The 11769-nt window shown below is 44.4% G+C and overlaps 1 pseudogene across 1 annotated transcript; it reads right to left on the reverse strand.

Annotated features, from left to right (window-relative positions):
• Positions 1–1986: 1986 nt before the first annotated feature.
• On the reverse strand, positions 1987–10347 carry LOC308609494 (large ribosomal subunit protein uL18-like; annotated as a pseudogene). Its single transcript has 2 exons — positions 9711–10347; positions 1987–2097 (listed from the first exon to the last, which is right to left on the reverse strand). The product of its transcript is annotated as a large ribosomal subunit protein uL18-like (transcript).
• Between the last annotated feature and the right edge of the window lie 1422 nt (positions 10348–11769).

Consider the following 11769-nt stretch of genomic DNA (forward strand, 5'->3'; position numbering starts at 1 on the left):
TTGGTTCACTAACATCCCTGCCTCCATGAATGCCCATAAGTCAGGGCCCAGGCTGCCAAGCAGGAGCGTTTGGCATGGTTAGGGGTGTTCTGCATTAAGACTAGGGAAGGACCATTCTTTGATCAGCAGCGGGCTCCCGGGGAACACACACAGAGAAGCTAACCATCCCTGGCCCACCCGGCTCAGGCGGATCGTGGGAGAGAACATTTGCAGGCAGGAACATTTTCGGGCCTCACTGACTCCAGCGCCTGAGAAGGAAAACAGGAGGGTGAGTGGGTGTTCGTGCTTGGAAGTTGCAATGAAGGTAGAACTTGGCCCTGGCAGGAATGAGGGCCACGGGGTTGGCTGGATATCAGAGGACTCAGGCCAAGTGTGGGCAGCTGTGGGCTGCTTGGGAAGGTCCGTCTGGGAAGTGGGAGTCAAAAAGAGAAAGGGCAGAGAGACGCAGGAGACTGGGCTGAGGTCTTGATAAGGAACTTGAGAGGAAGGAGACCATGTTAGGCCTTGGAGACACAATAGTATCTCCAGAGAAGGACAGGAAGATAAGTCCCATTAAGCACACACCTGAGACATTCATGGAGCAGAGATGGTCAGACTCACAGGAATAGGAATGCTCTGGTAAATATTTAACAACCATCTCCCTTCGGGGACGAAGGGCAGAGAAGGGACTCCTTTATAGAATTTGCTGATTTCCCCAGTGTAAATACTACCACTGTGGCTGACTTCAAGCTACCAGTGTGATGTCACTCGATGTGGAGGTGGGCAGCGTTGCTGGGTGGCACCCTATGATACATGCTTCCCCCCTACACGTGCAGGAGAGATACAGGTAAGCTCAAGTGCCAGGATAAGAGTAAAATGTCATAAATGGATTGGGAAGTGATGAGTTTTGAGTATTTATTACCTTTGTTTGAATATAATTTATCTAATTGTAAATTTCTATAATTTCATTTTAAATAATGACCATCATTTATGATGGGCTTCCAAAATTCCTGAAAATTTAACAGTTGGCCCTTGGAAGATGGTTCAAGCTAGCTCTAAAGCATATCAATTTTCTCCATGGTAAAATAAGAGCCTCCTTCTCTTCATACTGTCTAGATCACAGGGTTCTTGTGAGGGTCAGAAAAGTATGTGAAAGCATTTCAAGAACTGTAAGCAGCATATAAATATTATATACAAGTAAATCTTATTCTCATGGGAAGAGTATAACCTAGTGGTCGAGAAGGCAGTTTCTGGAAACAGGTTGCCTAAGTTGAATCTTGGCTCTACTCTTTTTTAGCTGTGTGACGTTTGGCATATCCTTGCCCTCTCTGAGCCTCAGTTTTCTCATCTTTAGAATTTCTGAGAGGCTTAACTGAGTTAATATTACAAAGCACATGGAACCGTGTCTAGCACACAGTAAGCACCATTTAAACATTGACTAAAATTGTTTTCAACTTGAGCAGCAGTAAGCCTGCAATTCTTCCAGAACCAGAAAGCCTTATAATTGGGGAACCCAAGAGCCTGGCCTCCTCCCCACTGCTTGGTTTTAAAGGGACAGCTCTCCTCTATGGTAACGGAATTGCTACTTTGCTAACAGCCAATGCTTTTTAGATAATGAACCCTGAGGCCTATTGCAGAGATAAAGATGATGCTAGAATCAGATTCCATGGCCACTCACTGCAGTAGTGGGGGGCGCTGGGGGAGAGAGCAGGGAGAGCTATCTTATTACATGCCGGGCTGGCTCAATTACTTCAGTCCTGACCTAGGCAGAGCCCCAGAGTTCCAGGGACCATTAGCTGCCCCGCAGAACCTGGTCTCATTTACTATCTCAGGACAGGAAATGGAAGAAAAGCCTGCTCACCACAGGTCCCAGGGCTGGCCAGGGTAAGAAAGTAGACAGATGGGTGGAGAGAGATGGAGGACAGCTTGAGGCAGGGGACAGGAGCCATGGCTGCCACAGCAGCCCCAGACTCCTTCAAGGAGTCTGGGATGTGAGGCAGACAGTTCTCAGGCAAAGTCAGGGACAGATTTGGGGGTGGGGATGGGGAGGAAGGTGGTCGGAAAGGTGGTCAGGGTCTCCTCATCAGGGACGAAGAAGTCAGGTGGCTCGGAATGAGACTAGAATGGCAGAAGCGAGAAAGGTTTAGTCCACAAGGAGGAAAAACATTAATGCAAGCTGCTAGGGCCAGGTTTTTCCAATTAAGGCTTTGCAACCATTACAGAGTCCTGACTCCCATGGAGTGGGTCAGACAGAACCAGCATTTCCTCTTTCTTAGCAAACTAAAATAGAAGAGTGTGGCATATACTCTCTGGGTGCTGATCAATCCCACTTGCTCTTCCTTGGGTGCTCAGACTATGTTTCCCTGTGGCCCTTACAGTTAGGTTGGAGCCTTGTAACTATGGCCGTGGAGTGTAGACAAAAGTGAGACAAGCCATGAAATCCCCTGGATGACTCTGTGTGTATGTGTGTGTCTCTGTCTCTCTCCCCCTCTCACTCCTTTCTACCACAATCCTGTGTTAAAGATGGTGGCATCATAATATGGAAAGAGCCTTGATCCCTGGAGGGGGAAGGAAGCCACTAAGTAGAGCTGCATAATCTGCATTGGGCTAGGACATGAGCAAGAAATAAACTTTTATTCTGTTAAGCCATTGAGATTTAGGGCCTCAGAGCCTAGCAAGCATTGTCCTGTCTAATTAAAATAACAGAATGAAATGGAATGGAGTGGAAAGGAAGGAATAGAATGGAATAAATTAGAATAGAATGGAATGGAATACAATAGAATAGAAACTATCAGAGTACATTGCAGTTAGTAAAAAGTAAATTGGTTTGTTGAAACATTTGTTTCAGTTCATATATAGACTACTTCTTAATAAAAGTTTTATTTTTTGCTGGAGGAAGAGGTTAAAAGTTTTCAAAATCACTGCCTTAGAGCTAGAAAGAGATTTGTGGGGTGTGATAGAAGAAAAAGCTTTAGGTAAGATGGGGATTGCATATTAACCACCCTTTTAAAGAAGATGCTGTAGACTTGCTGGGCACCCCTATCCTATGTCTAGTTTTAGTGGAAGTTTGCTATTTGTGCCTGCCAGTCTACTTTCTCTTCCACTGGGAATAGCATCTCAGTCTTAGTCCATATAGTTTGTTTGGGGCTTCTACCCCTTTGAGATCAAGGTGGAGGACACATGTATGAAGCCTGGAAAATCAAAGTGTTTCATTCCTGAAGCCACAGTGATTGGTTCAGGGATGAACACAAGACCCAAATTGGTCCACTCAGAGCTAAAACTGGGACTTTGGCTGGAGCCATGAAAGTAAGTGCTTTGTTTCCCCTGGTTTTGAGCTGTGGGGATATAAATCTGAAATTGCTGATGGCTATCCTGCCATCACAGGGGAAAACTTGCCAGAGAATAGAACCATCATTGAAGAAGGCAGAGCTAGAGATCAAACAAGACCAAGTCCCAATGACATAATTTGAATCCCTGGATCTAGCCATGCCTGCAGTCATCCATGTAGTTTATAGTTGAGTCTAGAAATTCAGTTCTTGGCTTCTTCCAAATTGGGTTGAGTTTTTGACAGTTGTAACTGAGTCCTGAGGCTGTGGTCTTCCACATTTTTAAGATGTCTCTTCCTTGGTAAAATGGGCCTCAGAAAAGAACTAAAGTGGAAAACAGCTGGTCCTCAGGCTCCTCCAGGCTTTTCCAAGGAAGAGATTCAATCACAGAAGAATCAGGCTTCCACATTAGGAAAAGCTATAAGGTAAAATCAAGGAGAAATTCATCTTTCCTTGTTTTCTGTTTTGAGAGGGTAAAGAACAGATGAATGCCATTACAACTACTAATATATTTCTCTTCATTTATTCAACAAATATTTATTGAGCACCTTCCATGTGCTAAGAACTGTGTTAGGCCCTGGAGATACAACACTGAGTAATAACAGAGCAAATTCTTATTAAGAGCTTACTATGTGTCAGAAACTGTTCTAGGAACTTTATGCTTATTAATTTTATTTGCCCTTTATATCTACCCTATCAAGCAGATAACTGTTACTATCTCCCATTTTATAGATGAGGACACTGAAGCACAGCGAGATTGTTAGGAAGAAGCCTTGAACCACACTGCCATAGTCCTTACTCTCTGTAAGCTCATGGTGGTTTCTACGAAGGACCATCCCCAAAGTCTCTTAGGCTCTCTGCTCTGAGTTAGAATTCAGTTTAACAAAGTCTGACTTTGACTTGAACTACAGCATCACTCGTTGAATTCCAGGCACTGCTCAACTTACCTTTGGGAAATTAGTCTATTAGCTATTAAGATGTGTGACCCAGGGTGGGGAAGGGAGAATAAAAGGTCACTTAGAAACACAGTTTAGTCTAATGGTTAAGAGCACAGTTTGGGGACTCATCCTAGATACTGGGTTCAAATGTCTACTCTGCCATTTTCTAGCTGTGTGACCTTGCAGAAATTACTGACCCTCTCTGAGCTTCTGTCTCTTCATCTTGGAAATTGGGTTAATGATTCCAATTCATCTGGTGGTTGCACAACTGGAATAAAGTAGTGAAGTGCCTGGGGCCGAGTCGGCACCCAGTAAATGCTGGTTTGTTATAACTCTTCCTCTTTGGCTCCCATCTCCCTGTTTGTTACTGGAGGAATTGGGCGAGATGCTCTCTGAGGTCTCTGCTGGCGTATGTTTGTGTGACTAGAGTTTTCCAAATGCTAATTTGGGAATGGCAGATTCCCATTGTCATGGTTTTTCTTCTTAAAGAATTATTTTCTGTTGTGTCTCTGTAAAAATTGGGCTTTTTGTGCTAGTTTGCAGCCACAGGAGCTTTAAGCCTTTCATGTGACATCATAAGTTGGTGCCTATTAAAGCAATGAAACACCATATACCAAAGCAGTGAGGAAGAGAATTCCAGGGGCTGATGGCCCTAATCCAAATCTGGACATTCTCTAGGGGAGGGGGGTGTTGGCTTCCCATTCCTTGACTCCTCTAACAGCTCTGGAGACACTCCCACCCCCAAGCTAGAGGATGTGGCATCGGAGGGGTCATGGAGTGAGGAAGAGCAGGGGAGGGGAAAGGAAAGACAGCAGGACGGGGAAGGGTGTGGAGAGGGGAAAGGGATGGAAAGGCTAGAAGTCAACTAGGAGAATACAGAGAAAGAAGAGCTGGGCAGGCAAATTGAGGAAGTCAGCTCAGACCTCACCATGAAATATTCAATCTCTTCTGGTAGAACTTGATTTCAAAAAGGTCCTACTGGGATAATAACAGGATTGGTTCAAGATGGCAGAGTAGAAGGATGTGCTCTCACTCCCTCTTGCGAGAGCACCAGAATCACAGCTAGCTGCTGAAAAATCATCGACACGAAGACACTGGAACTCACCAAAAAAGATACCCCACATCCAAAGACAAAGGAGAAGCCACAATGAGATGATAGGAGGGGCGCAATCACAATAAGATCAATTCCCATAACTGGTGGGTGGGTGACTCACAGACTGGAGAACACTTATACCACAGAAGTCCACCCACTGGAGTGAAGGTTCTGAGCCCCAAGTCAGGCTTCCCAACCTGGGGGTCTGGCAATGGGAGGAGGAAGTCATAGAGAATCAGACTTTGAAGGCTAGTGGGATTTGATTGCAGGACTCTGACAGGACTGGGGGAAACAGGGATTCCACTCTTGGAGGGCACACAAAAAGTAGTGTGTGCATCGGGACCCAGGGGAAGGAGCAGTGACCCCATAGGAGATTGAACCAGACCTGCCTGCTAGTGTTGGAGGGTCTCCTGCAGAGGCAGGGGTTGGCTGTGTCTCACCATGAGGACAAGGACACTGGCAGCAGAGATTCTGGGAAGTACTCCTTGGCGTGAGCCCTCCCAGAGTCCACCATTAGCCCCACCAAAGAGCCCAGGTAGGCTCCAGTGTTGGGGTGCCTCAGGCCAAACAATCAACAGGGAGGGAACCCAGCCCCACCCATCAGCAGACAAGCAGATTAAAGTTTTACAGAGCTCTGCCCACCAGAGCAACACCCAGGTCTACCCACCACCAGTCCCTCCCATCAGAAAACTTGCAGAAGCCTCTTAGATAGCCTCATCCACCAGAGGGCAGACAGCAGAAGAAGAACTACAGTCCTGCAACCTGTGGAACAAAAACCACATTCACAGAAAGATAGACAAGATGAAAAGGCAGAGGGCTATGTACCAGATGAAGGAACAAGATAAAACCCCAGAAAAACAACTAAATGAAGTGGAGATAGGAAACCTTCCAGGAAAAGAATTCAGAATAATGATAGTGAAGATGATCCAGGACCTCGGAAAAAGAATGGAGGCAAAGATCGAGAAGATGCAAGAAATGTTTAACAAAGATCTAGAAGAATTAAAGAACAAACAAACAGAGATGAACAATACAATAACTGAAATGAAAATTACACTAGAAGGAATCAACAGCAGAATAACTGAGGCAGAAGAATGGATAAGTGACCTGGAAGACAGAATGGTGGAATTCACTGCTGCGGAACAGAATAAAGAAAAAAGAATGAAAAGAAATGAAGACAGCCTAAGAGACCTCTGGGGCAACATTAAACGCACCAACATTCGCATTATAGGGGTCCCAGAAGGAGAAGAGAGAGAGAAAGGGCCCAAGAAAATAGTTGAAGAGATTATAGTCGAAAACTTCCCTAACACGGGAAAGGAAATAGCCACCCAAGTCCAGGAAGCACAGAGAGTCCCATACAGGATAGACCCAAGGAAAAACACACTGAGACACATAGTAATTTAATTGGCAAAAATTAAAGACAAAGAAAAATTATTGAAAGCAGCAAGGGAAAAATGACAACGTACAAGGGAACTCCCATAAGGTTAACAGCTAATTTCTCAGCAACAACTCTACAAGCCAGAAGGGAGTGGCATGATATATTTAAAGTGATGAAAGGGAAGAACCTACAACCAAGATTACTCTACCCAGCAAGGATCTCATTCAGTCAAAAGCTTTACAGACAAGCAAAAGCGAAGAGAATTCAGTACCACCAAACCAGCTCTACAACAAATGCTAAAGGAACTTCTCTAAGTGGGAAACACAAGAGAAGAAAAGGACCTACAAAAACAAACCCAAAACAATTAAGAAAATGGTCATAGGAACATACATATCGATAATTACCTAAAATGTGAATGGATTAAATGCTCCAACCAAAAGACACAGGCTTGCTGAATGGATACAAAAACAAGACCCATATATATATATATATATATATATATATATATATATATATATATATATATATGCTGTCTACAAGAGGCCCACTTCAGACCTAGGGACACATACAGAGTGAAGTAAGTCAGAAAGAAAAAAACAAATATCATATATTAATGCATATATATGGAACCTAGAAAAATGGTACAGATGAACCAGTTTGCAGGGCAGAAATTGAGACACAGATGCAGAGAACAAATGTATGGACACCAAGGGGAGAAAGTGGTTGTGAGGAGAGTGGTGGTGTGATGAACTGGGAGATTGGGATTGACATATATACACTAATATGTATAAAATGGATAAGTAATAGGAACCTGCTGTATAAAAAAATAAATAAAATTCAAAAAAATAAAATATCCTGTTGGAAACCCTGGAACAAATCCCCAAATAGGAGACTATATGGGGTTGAGGAAGAATTAATGACCATAGAATGCTCCTTAAGAGCAAAAGTGTCATAATACCATTGACCTTATTTTCCACTCTGCAGGTCTTTTACATACCATGATTTATTTTATTGTTGAAATAAAAAACCAAATGCAATGCAAACAAAAAATAAGTGAAAAAGACTAAATGTCTATACTCCTCAGAGATACCCTCTCCAATGGGATAACGGTTCCTTCCTTCATTCACTTATTCATTGCTTTATCTACCAATCACTCACTGGGTGTCTACTCTGTGCCATGACCCAAGTTAGATGGTAGGGATTCAGAGATAACTAAGACACAGTTCCTGCCCTATAAAGAGTGAAAATGCAGTGCCAGTTTTGACACTCCTCCCATCTAGAGATGGGGGACCATATCCCTTCCCCTTGAATCTTATCTGGTCTTAATGACTCACTTATAACGAATAAAATGAAGTGGAAGTAACATATAAGGTTAAGTTATAAAAGGTAATAACAGCTTCTGCCTTGCTTTTTTTTTTAATTAATTTATTTTTGGCTGCATTGGGACTTCATTGCTGCGTGCGGGCTTTCTCTAGTTGCGGTGAGTGGGGGCTCCTCTTCGTTGTGGTACGTGGGCTTCTCGTTGCAGTGGCTTCCCTTGTTGTGAAGCACAGGCTCTAGGCACGTGGGCTTCAGTAGTAGTGGCATGGCGACTCAGTAGTTGTGGTGCATGGGCTGAGGTACTCAGCGGCATGTGGAATCTCCCCGGATCAGGGCTCAAACCCGTGTCGCTTGCGTTGGTAGGTGGATTCTTAACCACTGCGCCACCAGGGAAGTCCCCTGCCTTGCTTTCTGAAGCATTCACTCTTAGAGCCTTGAACTACCATGAAAAAAGTCCCGCCATCATGAGACCACCATGATGTGAGGAACCCCAAGCAGTTACACAAAGAGGCCATATGTATATGTTCTGATAAACAGATGTCCCAGCCAACAGCCAGGATCAACTGCCAGATGTGAGTGAAGATCCTCCAGGTGATTCTAGCCCCCAGCCATTCAGTCACCTGTAGCAACTGAATCTTCCTAACTTAGGTCCCAAACAACATGGAGCAGAGGCAAGCCATCCACTGTGCCCTGTTTGAATTACTGACTCGAGAATCCATCCATGGGCATAGTAAGTATTGCTTTATGTCACTAAGTTTGGGGATAATTTGTTATACAGTAGTAGTAATTGGAACACTTTCTAGTGATTGTTAAAGCCCCAAATAAACCTGAAAACACAGTTATTAAATTAAACCACCATGATCGTCATCCCCAGAGGTGTTCATCACTCACCCATTTGTGATATTCATCAGTGCTTACAAAGAGCATTTTATTTTATTTTATTTTTTTAGTTTATTTTTATTGGGGTATAGTTGCTTTACAATGGTGTGTTAGTTTCTGCTGTACAACAAAGTGAATCAGCTATACGTATACATATATCCCCTTCCTCTTGGACCTCCCTCCCACCCGACCCCCCACCATCCCACCCACCTAGATCACCACGGAGCACCGAGCTGAGCTCCCTGTGCTATACAGCAGGTTCCCACTAGCTATCACAAGCAGCATTTTAAAGAGAGTTACTGTCTTCGGGAAGTTGACAGCCTGAGATGGGCAGACCCACCCAAGGGGCTTAACACTCGAGATCCAGAATGTGTCAAAGGGACTAAAAATCTGGCCCTTCAAGTTTTATCAAGTTCTGACTTTATTTTTCAGTTTTAGATCTGTAACCCAGTTGATCCAGTTGGCATTGGTATTTGTACATGGTGTGTAAGGGACGAAGACACATTATCGTTTACATATGGCTATCCCATTTATCCAGCACCATTCTTTGCAAAGACTGTCCTTTTCCCACTGCTCTGTTGTGAATCATTTATCATAAATCAAGTGCTCACATACATGTTCTGGCTATTGTAAATAGAGCTGCAATGAACATTGTGGTACATGACTCTTTTTGAATTACGGTTTTCTCAGGGTATATGCCCAGTAGTGGGATTGCTGGGTCGTATGGTAGTTCTATTTGTAGTTTTTTAAGCAACCTCCATACTGTTCTCCTTGGTGGCTGTATCAATTTACATTCCCACCAACAGTGCAAGAGGGTTCCCATCTGCAACGTTTTGACCCATGATGTGCTTCCAGTGTACTTCTCTGTTGAATGCCTTGTTTTCTGAATCATAACCAGGGAACCATTTGGTACTGTGAGGGATAGACAAGCCTCCATCCACAGCGTCCTTCAGGGCCCCAAAAACTTTATTTCTAGTAGTAAATCTAGCAAGCCCTGCATTCAAATAGCAGGTGAAGGCACCAGGTTGAGCATCAATGTTTTCCACATTGTATTCATCGCTGGGTACCTCCACATGGCCTTCATAGATCTTGTCCATGCCAAGCTGGTTGAGAAGCCTTTGGGCCACCAGTGGACCAGTACAGTGTGCTGCAGCATAATTTGTCAGGCCAACCTTCACGCCATACTTCGGGAGTTCTTGAGCATTAGCTGCCCAGACTGTCATATCCCCTTCTCTACGGGCATAAGCAATCTGACGAATGATATCTCTGTTGGTTACATGAACTCATCCTGTATTTGGGTGTATTGTACATATTTTTATCCTGGATTACCAAGCATCTCCCAGCATAGTAATCAGTTTTACCCTCTTGTCTTCTTCTATATTTCACTTGGTATCTCTTGAAGTAGGTCTTATTCTTTACAACCTTAACAAACCCCATCCTGCGGAACAGAGACCTATGTCCGCAGCTTGTCACAGACCTGCAGCCTCCAGAGCCACTTTGAACAAACACGCAGGTACCATGGAGCAGCCAGATGACTGCTAGCCAGTGCAGCCAGACGTGTCTCCTAGCCCACCTCCGACCCTATAGAACAGAGTGCCATGCCACAGCCTAAGACATTCCAGAGCTGCCACTCCTCAGAAACTTTGGACCAGTGCTGGGCAAACCAGTGAGACTTAGAATCACCTGGGGCATGTGTTTAAAAGGCAGTTCCTGGGTTGTACTCCTCAGATGCTGATTCAGGAGGTCTGGAGTAGGACCTAGGAATCTACATTTTAGACCAGACTCCCAGGTGATTCAAAATAAGGTCCAGAATGTTCAAAGAACAGAGGATATGAAACCTTGTCTACAAACTGGGCAATAAGAGAAGATATCAGTAGACCCTAGTTAAAAACATGGGGTTGGTGGGGGGGAATCCTGCAAGTTTAACACTCGCTTACCTTGGATGAATATTCCTACCTCCTACCTGCGTGCTTGCTTCTTGGGGAAAAGGGACTTTGTGTGGTGGCTCCATAGTCCTCCACACTCCTTCAAGATGAATATGATACACCCGCATCCGCTCTATTAAAAGACACTAAGCAGGGCTTCCCTGGTGGCGCAGTGGTTGAGAGTCTGCCTGCCAATGCAGGGGATACGGGTTTGTGCCCCGGTCTGGGAGGATCCTACATGCCACGGAACGGCTGGGCCCGTGAGCCATGGCCGCTGAGCCTGTGTGTCCAGAGCCTGTGCTCCGCAACGGGAGACGCCACAGCAGTGAGAGGCCCGCGTACCGCAAAAAAAAAAAAGAAAAGAGAGAAAAAAAAAAGACACTAAGCAAACGGGGAAGCTCTTTGTCAACGCTAGCTTAGAATTCAGGTCATTCGCAGCCTCTGAAGAGGAGACTAGATACCTTCATGTGAATAATAAACTCTCTGGAGACCCTTAGTTCCACCCAGTAATTTTCAGTGCTTGGGACAGGCATGAGCCACTGCCTCATATTTCCAGTCCTTTGCAGAGTCCTACAGCCCCCCCCCACCCCGCAAAATTTTTAATTGCCCTGGCATTAACACAGTTTTACTGGACCTAAACTCTCAGGAAATATGAGTTGAGCTAGAGAAGAACTGCTTCTCAGTATATAAAAAAACAGGATCTCCTTAGTCCTATGCCATAAATTAGGCTGTTGGAAAGGAACACAGTAGCTCTTTTAAGTCACCAAGATATGCTTTGGAGCTGTACTTATGCAACAGGAGAAAGACAGCTACGTAATAAATCTCAGATGGGGGCTTCCATTCAGCTTCTTCAGTCCACCGATTTGATTCTATTCATTCCATGATGTCCATGATATGCTTGTACGTTTGCATTCATGATCTAGTGTGAGCTCTT

Source organism: Mesoplodon bidens (genome assembly GCF_964165515.1).
Source record: "Mesoplodon bidens genome assembly, chromosome: X".
Lineage (NCBI taxonomy): Eukaryota > Metazoa > Chordata > Mammalia > Artiodactyla > Ziphiidae > Mesoplodon > Mesoplodon bidens.